Source organism: Phyllobates terribilis, unplaced genomic scaffold (genome assembly GCF_046119375.1).
Source record: "Phyllobates terribilis strain yellow unplaced genomic scaffold, ASM4611937v1 Scaffold_9__5_contigs__length_417890890, whole genome shotgun sequence".
NCBI classification, from domain to species: Eukaryota; Metazoa; Chordata; class Amphibia; order Anura; family Dendrobatidae; genus Phyllobates; species Phyllobates terribilis.
The window spans coordinates 301677525-301693604 of record NW_027362769.1 but is presented as its reverse complement, the minus strand read 5'-3'; the positions used below and the strand labels follow the sequence as shown (position 1 = coordinate 301693604).

Sequence of the window (16080 nt, the reverse complement as noted above, 5' to 3'; positions counted from 1 at the left end):
GTAATTTTTGAAGAGCATTATTTAAAAGGACAATGAAAAATTTGTAGTATAGTAAAAAAAAAAAACACTGCTGTAACTTTTCTAAAGCTTCATCCCATCTTTCTTCCTTTTTAGCACTTAGAGCAGATTCTTAATCCCACTATTGCACTATCGTAGAGATCGATGTTGTACACAATTGAAGTCCACATTTTGAGGTTTAAAAGCTTTATTCGGAAAAGAAGGCAGTGCTGAGATTTGAACTCAGTATCTCCTGTTTACAAGACAGGCGCTTTAACCAACTAAGCCACAGCGCCACAAGCTGATAAGGAGAACAGGAAAGCCAGTGAGGAATTAATCACTAATTAAAAATTTCAAGTGGTTAATAGAGATGAGCGCTGTTCTACTCGAACTGTTCGCCAATCTCAAATTCGAGCTGTTTTGGGCGGTGTTCGAGCCGGTCGGCGAACACGAACAATTTGAGAAAAATTCGGCTGTTCGAGGTTATGTTCGATATCTGTTCGTGCACCAAAATCATAACTGGATTTTTTCTCAGTAATGATGAAAATTAATGTTAATACGCAGTTTGAGTGTACAGCGGGGCAGGGGATGGATCTCTGCAGGAACAATGAAGATCTCCATTTTTTTTTCTCTTTCCCGCATTTGCAGTGGGGAGGTGCAATCTGTCAGCCTATCAGCAGCGCACACACGGAGCGAAGTGCTTTTTTTCACACAAGCAAGGGCATGTGTGATTGGCAGTGTATGTCACATGTCCTTGCCCTATAAGACCAAGCCATTTTCCCCGTCGCCACCATTTTCTCACTGCTGCAGCTGCGTGTTAGACGGCACCGCTGTTGCTGTGTGCGCTATACCTTGTTAATTTCAAGCCAATTTTCGCACAAATATACAGATAGCTTGGGAGTAGGGAATAGTTGTGATTGCAGTCCTTTTAAGGACTAGGTTACAGCATTTCCTACGACTTTTATCAAGCAGGTCTGTGCTCTTAAATAGATAGATTGTGGGAGTAAAGACTAATTGTAATTGGAGTCCTTTTCAGGACTAGGTTACATCAGTTCCTATCAGTTTTTGCCAGGCAGGTCTGTGCCAGTGCTGTGCAAGTTTTTTTCACAGCATTTGGCTGAATCTAGCAAAGCTAATCCTTTTTGGCCTATTGCAGAGTGTGTTAGTCAGTGGAGAAGCCTATCTGTGTTGCAAGATATACCACCTGTGTATAGAATACCAATTTTATTACTGCACCTAGTGAAGTAAAATCTTTTGGGCATAGCATCATTCTATTACTCCATCTATACTGACCTCCATCAGGTTGCAAACTGAATATAATTTTTTTCTGCATTTAGCTCTGAAAAAATATTTGGGCTTCTAGCAGTGTGTGGGACTTGGTCTATTAGTCCATCTTTACTGACCTCCATCAGGTTGCAAATTAAAAATAATTTTTTTCTTCATTTAGCTCTGAAAAAATATTTGGGCTTCTAGCAGTGTGTGGGACTTGGTCTATTAGTCCATCTTTACTGACCTCCATCAGGTTGCAAATTAAAAATAATTTTTTTCTTCATTTAGCTCTGAAAAAATATTTGGGCTTCTAGCGGTGTGTGGGACTTGGTCTATTAGTCCATCTATACTGACCTCCATCAGGTTGCAAATTAAAAATAATTTTTTTCTGCATCTAGCTCTGAAAAAATATTTGGGCTTCTAGCAGTGTGTGGGACTTGGTCTATTAGTCCATCTATACTGACCTCCATCAGGTTGCAAATTAAAAATAATTTTTTTCTTCATTTATCTCTGAAAAAATATTTGGGCTTCTAGCAGCGTGTGGGACTTGTTCTATTAGTCCATCTATACTGACCTCCATCAGGTTGCAAATTAAAAATAATTTTTTTCTGCATCTAGCTCTGAAAAAATATTTGGGCTTCTAGCAGTGTGTGGGACTTGGTCTATTAGTCCATCTATACTGACCTCCATCAGGTTGCAAATTAAAAATAATTTTTTTCTTCATTTAGCTCTGAAAAAATATTTGGGCTTCTAGCAGTGTGTGGGACTTGTTCTATTAGTCCTTCTATACTGACCTCCAGCAGGTTGCAAATTGAATATAATTTTTTTCTGCATCTAGCTCTGAAAAAATATTTGGGCTTCTAGCGGTGTGTGGGACTTGGTCTATTAGTCCATCTATACTGACCTCCATCAGGTTGCAAATTAAAAATAATTTTTTTCTGCATCTAGCTCTGAAAAAATATTTGGGCTTCTAGCAGTGTGTGGGACTTGGTCTATTAGTCCATCTATACTGACCTAAATCAGGTTGCAAATTAAAAATAATTTTTTTCTGCATCTAGCTCTGAAAAAATATTTGGGCTTCTAGCAGTGTGTGGGACTTGGTCTATTAGTCCATCTATACTGACCTCCATCAGGTTGCAAATTGAATAAAAAATTTTCTGCATCTAGCTCTGAAAAAATATTTGGGCTTCTAGCGGTGTGTGGGACTTGGTCTATTAGTCCATCTATACTGACCTCCATCAGGTTGCAAATTAAAAATAATTTTTTTCTGCATCTAGCTCTGAAAAAATATTTGGGCTTCTAGCAGTGTGTGGAACTTGGTCTATTAGTCCATCTATACTGACCTCCATCAGGTTGCAAATTGAATAAAAAAAATTTCTGCATCTAGCTCTGAAAAAATATTTGGGCTTCTAGCGGTGTGTGGGACTTGGTCTATTAGTCCATCTATACTGACCTCCATCAGGTTGCAAATTAAAAATAATTTTTTTCTGCATCTAACCCAGCCAATAGTTTTGGCCTAATACCACAGTTTGGCCACTCAGCTCTGCTCGGTTACCATCCATTGTTTTTTTGTGCAAACAACTCCAGAGTTGTGAATTAGTTAACCACCAAAATGAGTGGAAAAAGGCCTGCTGCTGGTGGAAAGGGGAATAGGCGTGTTGGGAAGGGGAAAAAAGGTTGTGTCCGTGGGGTAGGTACAGAAGAAAGACCATCTTCCAGCCAAACTAAAATGTCTACTTCTTTTAGCGGACAATGTGATAAGATCCCTTTCTTACGGCCACGCCAATCGCTACAAATTCCAGATGAGGCACAAAAACAGCAGGTGCTTCAACGGATATCAAGTGCTCCTTTAAGTGGGCTCTCCTCCACATTAACTTCAACATCACAAATACTCCAGTCCTCAAAGGTGTCACCCAAATCGCACTTGCTTCCTCACAGCTCCCAAATCTCCAGCTGCCCGTCTGAGTATGAGGTAGAACAGATGGTTGAGTCTGCAGAGCTGTTTACTCATACTATAGCCTGGGAATCAGAGGTCGACTCCAGCGCTTCTGTGAATCCAGACGAGGAAATGATCTGCACTGATGCCCAGAATCTTTATGAGTCGGATCCAGGACCAGACGCAGAAGGTTCTGACCATAATGTAGACTCTCATTCCCAAACTGTAACTCCTGTTGGTGGAGACAATGAGGAAGACGATGATAAGACTCAAATACCTGATTGGAGCGACAACTTTAGTTTTTTGTCAGGGCAGGAACAGGTTGGCTCTGAGGACGACGGGTGTGATAACGCACAGGGTGATGATGATGAGGTCGGAGATCCCACTTACTGTCAACCCACAGTCAGCCAAGAGATGAGGTCAGCAGAGGAGGTGGAGGAAGATGCTAGTGACGACGAGGTCAGGTTGCGCCTTCCTGGACAGAGACGTAGTACTGGAAGCACGTCAACATCTGCATCCTCAAACACAACTCTGCCTCTCACCACAAGTCGTGGTGGCTCTTCAGGTCGCATGGGTGCTAAGCCTTGCATAGCCTGGGCATTTTTTCAGATCGATAAAGATGACCCAACTCGTGTTATCTGTAACATTTGTCAGCAAAAGCTAAGTAGAGGCCAAAAATACATAGTTTGAGTACTTCATGCATGAACCGGCACATGGACATGAAGCATAAGTTGCAGTGGGAAGCTCAGTGTGCTACAATGCGGCCTAGCCGGCCGGGCTACCCACCGTCTGCCATATCTTGTGCATCTGCGGCCTCTTCATCCTCTGTGACTGGGGGGACAGCAGTCACACCTGTTTTGGGGCGCAGACCTGCCACCTCTTTACCCGCAACAGCCAGCGTGATTGGCAGGTCATCATTTTCTTTGGAGGTGGTAACACCAGCTGGTCTTGAGCGCTGTCCGACATCGATAGCACCACCTTTGGATCAAGGCAACCTAACATGTCCGCCTGCATCTTCCTCACAGACCGGCAGTTTGCCGGGGACACCCTTATCAACCCCGTCTAAGCACAATAGCCAGCCCTCGGTCCCTCAGATGTGGACAAGTAAAAGACCATTTCCTCCTAGCCATGAGAAAGCTAAGAGGTTGAATTTCACCATCTGCAAGCTCTTGGCTACAGAAATGCTGCCTTTCCGCCTGGTGGACACAGAGGATTTTCGAGACCTTATGTCCGTCGCAGTGCCCCAGTACCAGATGCCCAGTCGGCACTACTTCTCAAAGAAAGGTGTGCCTGCGCTCCACCAGCATGTCGCACACAACATCACCACTTCTTTGAGAAACTCTGTGTGTGACAGGGTGCATTTCACCACAGACAATTGGACGAGTAGGCATGGACAGGGGCGTTACATGTCGCTGACTGGGCACTGGGTAACTATGGTGACAGCAGGACAAGGGGCTGCTGTCCAAGTCTTGCCGTCCCCACGAGTTGTGCGTCAATCCTCTTTATGTCAAAGTTCCTCCACTGCTTCTGCCTCCTCAACCTCCTCTCGGTCTTCCACCTGCACCCAAAGCCTGTCTGGTCATGCCACAAGCTTTCTAACTGCGCAGAAGGGATCCTGCACACCTCCTTACTATGCTGGCAGTAGGGCTCAACGTCATCAGGCGGTTTTTACATTGAAATGTCTGGGAAATGTGAGTCACACAGCTGAGGAGTTGTGGTCAGCTCTGGAGAACCAATTTCATGAATGGTTGTCTCCACTGGACCTGAAACCAGGGAAGGCCGTGTGCGACAATGCTGCAAACCTGGGTGCGGCCCTTCGCCGGGGCAATGTCACACACGTGCCTTGTATGGCTCACGTGTTGAACCTGGTTGTCCAGCAATTTTTAGCCCACTATCCCAGACTAGATGGCCTTCTGCAGAGGGCACGGTCGCTGTGTGCTCACTTCCGCCGTTCGCATCCCGCAGCTCAGCGACTTACATCTCTACAGAAGTCGTTGGGCCTGCCACTTCACCGGCTAAAATGCGATGTGCCTACCCGGTGGAATTCAACTCTGCACATGTTGCAGCGACTGTGGCAGCACCGACAAGCCCTGGTGCAATACGTTCTGACGTATAGCCTGGGCCAACGAGATTCAGAGGTGGGGCAAATCACGCTGGAGGAGTGGTCTCAGATCAGGGACCTATGCACCCTTCTGCACAGTTTTGAAATGGCGACGAAGATGTTTAGTGCTGACGATGCCATTATCAGCATGACTATTCCGGTGATTTACATGCTGGAGCACATGTTAAACAGAATTCGGAGTCAGGTGGTGGCACAAGAGGAGGTGGAGGAAGTAGAGGAGGAGGAGTTGTATGCGGAAGGGCTAACATCTGCAAGGTCCAGACGGTCGGCAGCACCAAGGCGGCAGGCATGTGAGGGTGGGGGAGATGATTTTACCAGGGCGCATGGTAGCAGCCAAACTAGTGAGGAAGGTGCAGGAGCCCAGGAAGAAGTGGAGGACAAACTGATGGAAGACTCATCAGATGAGGGAGACCTTGATCACATTTCTGTTGTGCGAGGTTGGGGGGAGAGGACAGAGGAAGGAAGCATGATTGTTACCTCGCCACCAACACAACAGGGACTTGGTGCTCCTGGATGCGCAACACACATGAGTGCCTTCTTGCTGCACTACCTGCAACATGACCCTCGAATTGTGAGAATTAGAAATAATCCTGACTACTGGGTTGCCACACTGTTAGATCCCCGGTACAAAATTAAATTTGCAGAAATTATTCCTGCCATAGAAAGGGATGCACGCATGCAGGAGTATCAGCAGAGACTGTTGCAGAATCTTACATGTGCTTTTCCACAAAATACCAGTGGTGCACGCAGTGAATCTCACAGTTCCAACTTGCCAACCGTGGGACCGTCAAGTGTTCAGCACTCAAACCGTAACAGAACCACAGTATCTGCTGGTAACATCAATTTTGCGGAATCATTTCACCACTTTTTTAGCCCATCCTTTGCAAGGCCACAGGAGACAAGAAGTCTGACACATAGTCAACGCCTAGAGACGATGGTACAGGAGTATCTCCAAGTAAACATTGAAGCCACGACTGTGTCACTGGACCCTTGCTCTTTTTGGGCTTCCAATCTGGATAAATGGCCGGAGCTAGCCACTTACGCCTTGGAGATCTTGTCATGCCCCGCAGCCAGCGTTCTGTCTGAACGTGTGTTCAGCGCTGCTGGTGGTGTGCTGACAGATAAGCGCACGCGGCTCTCCACTGATAATGTAGACAGACTCACGTTCATAAAGATGAACAAATCATGGATCCGAAACGACTTTTCTACCCCTGTATCATCCTGGGGAGAGTAAAAGCTTGATGATTGGTTAAAATCACCCTACCAACCGTTTTAAGCTTTCAAATTACTAATCATGTTTATCTGTATCTTGACTGGAAAATAATTTGGGCTTTGTAGCAGTGTGCAGCACTGATCCTATTAGGCCATCTATAATAAGCTTCACCAGATTTAAAATTAAAAATAATTTTTAGCTGCATCTAGCCCGGAAAATAATTTTGGGGCTCCGAGATGCGCAAGACACATAAGTGCCTTCTTGCTGCACTACCTGCAGCATGACCCTCATATTGTCAGAATTCGAAGTAATCATGACTACTGGGTTGCCACACTCTTAGATCCCCCAAACTTTTCGATCAACCTTTTCATTTTAATAAAGACCAAAAAAATGGTCATTTTTGAAATTATAAGCATTAGCAGGTTGTTAGAAACTGAAATCAAACAGTTTTCAACTCAAAACTTTATTCTAGGTGATGTTACATTTTCACATAGGACCCCTTGTTCGAAAGGAGCTTCTGAACTCTCTCGTCCATTGAATTTGTCAGATTTTGGATGGTTTCTGCTTCAATTGTTTTGCATGAGGACAGAATACCCTCCCAGAGCTGTTGCTTAGATGTGAACTGCCTCCCGCCATCATAGACACTCCTTTTAATGATGCTCCAAAGGTTCTGAATGGGGTAGAGGTCAGGGGAGCATGGGGGTCACACCATAAGTTTGTCCCCTTTTATGCCCATATCAGCCAGAGATGCAGATGTTTTATGTGCAGCATGAGATGGTGCATTATCATGCAGAAAAATGATCTTGCTGTGAAATACACGGTTCTTCTTCTTGAACCATGGCAGGAAGTGCTGTTTGAGAAAATCCACATACATTATGGAGTTCATCTTTAGCGCCTTCAGGGATCCTAAAGGGGCCGACAATCTCTCTCCCCATGATTCCAGCCCAAAACATTACTCCACCTCCTCCTTGTTGGCGCTGTAGCCGTGTTTGCGTGGGGTGTCCATCAACCAGCCATCCTCCACTCCATTCATCTGGACCATCGAGCGCTGCACGGCACTCATCCGTGAACAAAACAGTTTTGAAATCAGTCTTCATGTAATGTTTGGCCCACTGGAGCCGTTTCTGCTTGTGTGAAGTGGATAGAGGAGGTCGACAGGATGGCGCATGCACAGCTGCAAACCTCTGAAGGACCCTGCATCTTGTTGTTCGGGGGACGTTGGAGGCACAAGCAGCTTCAAAAACTTGTCTGCTGCTATGACAAGGCTTTTTTGCCGCTGCTCTTTCAACCTGACGTAATTGCCTGTAGGAAAGAGTCCTCAATTTGCCCTTATCAGCACGCACACGTGTGTACTGTGAATCAGCTACATACTTCTTGATTGCCAAGACACTTCATCCTGATCATCGCACAATGTTGATTGTAGTCATGCCTTGACCTAAACACTCCACAATTTGTTGCTTCTCAGCAGCCGACACATCCTTTTTCTTTCCCATTTTGGCAGAAAATGTAGGCTGCTTAATAATGTGAGAGAGCCTTCTTAAGTAGTCTTGCCTTTCATTGGACACACCTGCCAAACTAATTAGCACAGGTGTCTGCAATTGCTTACAGTGATATAAAGAGCCCTGACACACATCACCATCAATGAGTTTAACTGACAAACAAACAAATTCTTCCCTTATCACTCCTAAACACTTTTTGCATAATAATTTGGAACGCGGTGTACATGTGCTTTTCCACAAAACACCAGTGGTTCACGTAGTGAATCTTACAGTTCTAACTTGCCAACCGTGGTCTGTATGGAATTGTTCAATAAAGGGCCCAAAATTAAGATAACATAGATGGGAGAGGTCTCTATGAATAGGAATTCCTAAGTATTTGATACCCTGTGAGGGCCAGGCAAAGGGAAAGTTGGACTGGATGGAATCCTATATGGATTTAGGGAGGGAGACATCGAGGGCCTCAGACTTCGCTGCATTGATTTTAAAATTTTACCATGTAACAAAGTGATCTATTTCAGCCATAACAGCAGGGATGGATATATGTGATTGAGTGATATATACTAGGACATCATCAGCAAATAGAGAGCACTTGTACTCGGTGCCTCCCACCTCAATCCACCTAATATTGGGGTTATGGCGAATTGATGAGAGCAGGTGCTCCGTCACTAGGATGTATAAGAGAGGGGACAGAGGACATCCCTGCCTTGTCCCATTGGTGATTGTGAAAGGTGATGAAAATGTTCTGACGCACCCCCTGTGCCTTGGGACACCCGGAGCCGGACCCTTTTTGGTGGATGCTGGTGGTTGTAGTCTTCGTGGCGGCGATCCGGTTCCGTGGCTCAGGGCGGTCAAACCAGTGGTGGAACTATTTATGTGGTTTTGATGTTTAAATGTCCGACTACACCACCCGTGGATTGCGGTCAGAGTGAACCGCCGCTACAGGGCAGACCGCTAAGGCTGGTGTTGTGGGTGCAGCAGAGCGTAGCATAACTCCCCACGGGAGGAGTATAGCCTCAGGGCAGTGTATGCGGAGGATGGGGGTGATGGTGCAGGGCAGCAGCAGTAACGACACGGAGTCAGTGATGCAGTTCAGGGCCTTTACTCACAGTTCTTATTATCCAGACCACGTCTGCAGGTAACGGCTGCCCACGTCGTACTGTGCTCACCAGGTGAGGGGCTCAGACAACTCCCAGATAACTTTGGAGCGCTTCACAGGACCCCCTTTGTGTGTCCTTTGTCTGGCCTTTCTTACCAACACTTCTGTCCGGCTGCCTCGGGCCTCCTCTTGGTAAACTTGGCGCCAGTTTCGATGACCCTATGTGGTGCCTTCCTAGCGGGTGGAGCAAGGGGCTGCGCCACATAAAATGTCAGAGCCTCCGGTTTCTAGCTGAGGGTCGTTTCCTGCCTCCACTAGTTCGGGGACTGGTCTCCCCCCTTGGCCTGACCCCTCCACGCAGGTGGATTCGGGCGTGCGGTGGCGACTCGCCCGTCCGCACCCCTGGGATCCCTTCATTCCTCGTTCCTGGAGCCTTCTCCGCTCCTCTTCCTTCCTTCTCCCTCTTGCAGGCCTGGGCCTCTGTTACTAGGCCCGCCTCCGGAACAGAGCTCATGCAGAGCCCCTGCTCCCTGCCACTTCTGCTCAGACTTCTCTGCACTGAACTAAGATGGTGCCCACCTTTTATACTCCCTTCTCAATGCACCCAGGAACTGCTTCCTCCCGGCTCCTGCACTACAGGGTTCCCCTTCCTCAGTGTTCCCTCCCCCCACTCCAGCCAGGGACAGGGACTGTCGTGCCCATCTCAGGGGCATATTGGTCGCCCTGCCCCACGGCAATGTGGTGTAATGCATGCAGGTGTCAGGTCCTGATCCACACTCCATCCTTACCTGAGAGTGAGATATCACACCTCTGGGTGAGGTGCAATACGTCTGTAGCAACCGAGCCCTCAGGGTGCTACAGTTCCATTTATCTTCAGCCTAGGTGACGTATTGCGATACAGGGCCGTAATTTTGTCTATAAAAGGGTCCCCTAGACCCCTACCCCAAGCTCTTTAAGAGAATCATATATGGCGTGCCAGGAGACTCTATGGAATGCTTTCTCAGCATCCAACGAGAGTATCTAATTACAAATTTTTAACTGCATCTAGCCCAGGACATACTTTGTGCCTAGTAGCAATGTCTGCTAGTCAGCGGATTATCCCGGCTGTTAAGCAAGCTACACCACCTGTAGTTTAGACACTTAATTTTTTCAAAGGAAATGCTTCGGGACCATGGGATACTTAGTGAAGAGCATCAGGAGGCACCCCAAGGCATAGGGGCTGGGACTGGCAGTAGGATGCCTTGCGGTGGACAGCCGAGCTCGATCCTTATAAAAGCTTTTTAACTGCAGCAGCTTTAGTGGACGCTACTGGAGCTGGAATTACCGCGGCTGCTGGCATGAGACTTGCCCTCCAATAGATCCTTGTAAATGAATTTAAAGTGTATTCATTCAAATTAGAGAGACAATTTAAATTAAAAAGCTTAGAGCTGCCTCCACCACAGGGGGGCTCGCTCGACCCACCAGCGGACAGGCACCAGTATTGGGAGAGGGGGGCTGGCCGTCAGGGTTCACCGCGGCTCTGGCACAAACCCGGCGACACGGAGGTGGCACGGGCAGGAGCGGACTGGCCGTGTTGGCTTCTCACTTTTTGGATTTTAGAAGGGCATGACATGCCTATATCTGTGTCTCCCCCTCCTTTTACTCCTCCACCTCTTTTATTTTCGCATGACTATATGTACTTGTCACTTTTCCATGTGTTAGTTATGTCTTCTGAGCAGTTTGTCAGCTTTTGGACACCTTTGAAGGTGTTTTCTATGTGTTTCTATGTGTTTTTGTTTGCCTGCCATTGGTTTTAACGGTGTTCGAAGGTGTTCGACGAACAGTTCGACGAACAGTTCGGAGAACACACAGGTGTTCGACGAACCGAACCGAACTCGAACACTACGGGGGTGGCTCAACACTAGTGGTTAACTGAGCAAAACAACATTAAGCTTGAATAGTATTCCATGCAAAAGCATAATCATGGAATAAGATGTCGCTCTCATTCTTGGCAATTGAGAAACCAAGTAATTTTTGAAGAGCATTATTTAAAACGACAATGACAAATTTGTAGTATAGTAAAAAAAAAACCACCGCGGTAACTTTTTTAATGCTTCATCCCATCTTTCTTCCTTTTTAGCACTTAGAGCAGAATCTTATTCCCACTATTGCACTATCGTGGAAACTTGGGAAAGGCAAATTTGATTTTGTACACAAGTGAGTTCACGTTTTGAGGATTAGAAGCTTCATCGTGAGAAGAAAGCACTGCTGAGATTTGAACTCAGGATCTCCTGTTTAAAAGACAGGAGCTTAAACCAACTAAGCCACAGCACCACAAGCTGATGAGCAGGACAGGAAATCCAGTGAGGGTTTAATCACTAATTAATAATTTCAACTGGTTAACTAAGCAAAACAACATTAAGCTTGAGTAGTATTCCATGCAAAGCATAATCATGGAATAAAATGTCGCTATCAGTCTTGGCAATTGAGAAACCAAGTAATTTTTGAAGAGCATTATTTAAAAGGACAATGAAAAATTTGTAGTATAGTAAAAAAAAAAAACACTGCTGTAACTTTTCTAAAGCTTCATCCCATCTTTCTTCCTTTTTAGCACTTAGAGCAGATTCTTAATCCCACTATTGCACTATCGTAGAGATCGATGTTGTACACAATTGAAGTCCACATTTTGAGGTTTAAAAGCTTTATTCGGAAAAAAAAGGCAGTGCTGAGATTTGAGCTCAGTATCTCCTGTTTACAAGACAGGCGCTTTAACCAACTAAGCCACAGCACCACAAGCTGATAAGGAGGACAGGAAAGCCAGTGAGGATTTAATCACTAATTAAAAATTTCAAGTGGTTAACTGAGCAAAACAACATTAAGCTTTAGTAGTATTCCATGCAAAAGCAAAATCATGAAATAAGATGTCGCTCTCAGTCTTGGCAATTGAGAAACCAAGTAATTTTTGAAGAGGATTATTTAAAAGGACAATGAGAAATTTTTAGTATAGTAAAAAAAAAAACCACTGCTTTAACTTTTCTAAAGCTTCATCCCATCTTTCTTCCTTTTTAGCACTTAGAGCAGATTCTTAATCCCACTATTGCACTATCGTAGAGATCGATGTTGTACACAATTGAAGTCCACATTTTGAGGTTTAAAAGCTTTACTTGGAAAAGAAGGCAGTGCTGAGATTTGAACTCAGTATCTCCTGTTTACAAGTCAGGCGCTTTAACCAACTAAACCTCAGCACCACAAGCTGATGAGCAGGACAGGAAATCCAGTGCGGGTTTAATCACTAATTAATAATTTCAACTGGTTAACTAAGCAAAACAACATTAAGCTTGAGTAGTATTCCATGCAAAGCATAATCATGGAATAAAATGTCGCTCTCAGTCTTGGCAATTGAGAAACCAAGTAATTTTTGAAGAGCATTATTTAAAAGGACAATGACAAATTTGTAGTATAGTAAAAAAAAAAACACTGCTGTAACTGTTCTAAAGCTTCATCCCATCTTTCTTCCTTTTTAGCACTTAGATCAGATTCTTAATTCCACTATTGCACTATCGTAGAGATCGATGTTGTACACAATTGAAGTCCACATTTTGAGGTTTAAAAGTTTTACTGGGAAAAGAAGGCAGTGCTGAGATTTGAACTCAGTATCTCCTGTTTACAAGACAGGTGCTTTAACCAACTAAGCCACAGCACCACAAGCTGATGAGGAGGACAGGAAAACCAGTGAGGATTTAATCACTAATTAAAAATTTCAAGTGGTTAACTGAGCAAAACAGCATTAAGCTTGAGTAGTAATCCATGTAAAAGCATAATCATGAAATAAGATGTCGCTCTCAGTCTTGGCAATTGAGAAACCAAGTAATTTTTGAAGAGCATTATTTAAAAGGACAATGAGAAATTTGTAGTATAGTAAAAACAAAAACACTGCTGTAACTTTTCTAACGCTTCATCCCATCTTTCTTCCTTTTTAGCACTTAGAGCAGAATCTTATTCCCACTATTGCACTATTGAGGAAACTTGGGAAAGGCAAATTTGATTTTGTACACAAATGAGTTCACGTTTTGAGGATTAGAAGCTTCATCGTGAGAAGAAAGCACTGCTGAGATTTGAACTCAGGATCTCCTGTTTAAAAGACAGGAGCTTAAACCAACTAAGCCACAGCACCACAAGCTGATGAGCAGGACAGGAAATCCAGTGAGGGTTTAATCACTAATTAATAATTTCAACTGGTTAACTAAGCAAAACAACATTAAGCTTGAGTAGTATTCCATGCAAAGCATAATCATGGAATAAAATGTCGCTATCAGTCTTGGCAATTGAGAAACCAAGTAATTTTTGAAGAGCATTATTTAAAAGGACAATGAAAAATTTGTAGTATAGTAAAAAAAAAAAAACACTGCTGTAACTTTTCTAAAGCTTCATCCCATCTTTCTTCCTTTTTAGCACTTAGAGCAGATTCTTAATCCCACTATTGCACTATTGTAGAGATCGATGTTGTACACAATTGAAGTCCACATTTTGAGGTTTAAAAGCTTTATTCGGAAAAAAAAGGCAGTGCTGAGATTTGAACTCAGTATCTCCTGTTTACAAGACAGGCGCTTTAACCAACTAAGCCACAGCACCACAAGCTGATAAGGAGGACAGGAAAGCCAGTGAGGATTTAATCACTAATTAAAAATTTCAAGTGGTTAACTGAGCAAAACAACATTAAGCTTTAGTAGTATTCCATGCAAAAGCAAAATCATGAAATAAGATGTCGCTCTCAGTCTTGGCAATTGAGAAACCAAGTAATTTTTGAAGAGCATTATTTAAAAGGACAATGAGAAATTTTTAGTATAGTAAAAAAAAAAACCACTGCTTTAACTTTTCTAAAGCTTCATCCCATCTTTCTTCCTTTTTAGCACTTAGAGCAGATTCTTAATCCCACTATTGCACTATCGTAGAGATCAATGTTGTACACAATTGAAGTCCACATTTTGAGGTTTTAAAGCTTTACTCGGAAAAGAAGGCAGTGCTGAGATTTGAACTCAGTATCTCCTGTTTACAAGACAGGTGCTTTAACCAACTAAGCCACAGCACCACAAGCTGATGAGGAGGACAGGAAAACCAGTGAGGATTTAATCACTAATTAAAAATTTCAAGTGGTTAACTGAGCAAAACAGCATTAAGCTTGAGTAGTATTCCATGTAAAAGCATAATCATGAAATAAGATGTCGCTCTCAGTCTTGGCAATTGAGAAACCAAGTAATTTTTGAAGAGCATTATTTAAAAGGACAATGAGAAATTTGTAGTATAGTAAAAACAAAAACACTGCTCTAACTTTTCTAACGCTTCATCCCATCTTTCTTCCTTTTTAGCACTTAGAGCAGAATCTTATTCCCACTATTGCACTATCGTGGAAACTTGGGAAAGGCAAATTTGATTTTGTACACAAGTGAGTTCACGTTTTGAGGATTAGAAGCTTCATCGTGAGAAGAAAGCACTGCTGAGATTTGAACTCAGGATCTCCTGTTTAAAAGACAGGAGCTTAAACCAACTAAGCCACAGCACCACAAGCTGATGAGCAGGACAGGAAATCCAGTGAGGGTTTAATCACTAATTAATAATTTCAACTGGTTAACTAAGCAAAACAACATTAAGCTTGAGTAGTATTCCATGCAAAGCATAATCATGGAATAAAATGTCGCTATCAGTCTTGGCAATTGAGAAACCAAGTAATTTTTGAAGAGCATTATTTAAAAGGACAATGAAAAATTTGTAGTATAGTAAAAAAAAAAAACACTGCTGTAACTTTTCTAAAGCTTCATCCCATCTTTATTCCTTTTTAGCACTTAGAGCAGATTCTTAATCCCACTATTGCACTATCGTAGAGATCGATGTTGTACACAATTGAAGTCCACATTTTGAGGTTTAAAAGCTTTATTTGGAAAAGAAGGCAGTGCTGAGATTGAACTCAGTATCTCCTGTTTACAAGACAGGCGCTTTAACTAACTAAGCCACAGCGCCACAAGCTGATAAGGAGAACAGGAAAGCCAGTGAGGATTTAATCACTAATTAAAAATTTCAAGTGGTTAACTGAGCAAAACAACATTAAGCTTGAGTAGTATTCCATGCAAAAGCAAAATCATGAAATAAGATGTCGCTCTCAGTCTTGGCAATTGAGAAACCAAGTAATTTTTGAAGAGCATTATTTAAAAGGACAATGAGAAATTTTTAGTATAGTAAAAAAAAAAAACACTGCTGTAACTTTTCTAAAGCTTCATCCCATCTTTCTTTCTTTTTAGCACTTAGAGCAGATTCTTAATCCCACTATTGCAGTATCGTAGAGATCGATGTTGTACACAATTGAAGTCCACATTTTGAGGTTTAAAAGCTTTATTTGGAAAAGAAGGCAGTGCTGAGATTTGAACTCAGTATCTCCTGTTTACAAGACAGGCACTTTAACCAACTAAACCACACCACCACAAGCTGATGAGGAGGACAGGAAAGCCAGTGAGGAATTAATCACTAATTAAAAATTTCAAGTAGTTAACTGAGCCAAACAACATTAAGCTTGTATAGTATTCCATGCAAAAGCATAATCATGGAATAAGATGTCGCTCTCATTCTTGGCAATTGAGAAACCAAGTAATTTTTGAAGAGCATTATTTAAAACGACAATGACAAATTTGTAGTATAGTAAAAAAAAAACCACTGTGGTAACTTTTTTAATGCTTCATCCCATCTTTCTTCCTTTTTAGCACTTAGAGCAGAATCTTATTCCCACTATTGCACTATCGTGGAAACTTGGGAAAGGCAAATTTGATTTTGTACACAAGTGGAATAAGATGTCGCTCTCAGTCTTGGCAATTGAGAAACTAAGTAATTTTTGAAGAGCATTATTTAAAAGGACAATGACAAATTTGTAGTATAGTAAAAAAAAAAAAACACTGCTGTAACTTATTTAAAGCTTTATCCCAC

The 16080-nt window shown here is 43.1% G+C and overlaps 1 non-coding gene across 1 annotated transcript; it reads right to left on the bottom strand.

Moving 5' to 3' along the window:
* Positions 1 to 219: 219 nt before the first annotated feature.
* Positions 220 to 293, bottom strand: TRNAT-UGU (transfer RNA threonine (anticodon UGU)). The gene has a single exon. It is a non-coding gene; the product is annotated as a tRNA-Thr (tRNA).
* Between the last annotated feature and the right edge of the window lie 15787 nt (positions 294 to 16080).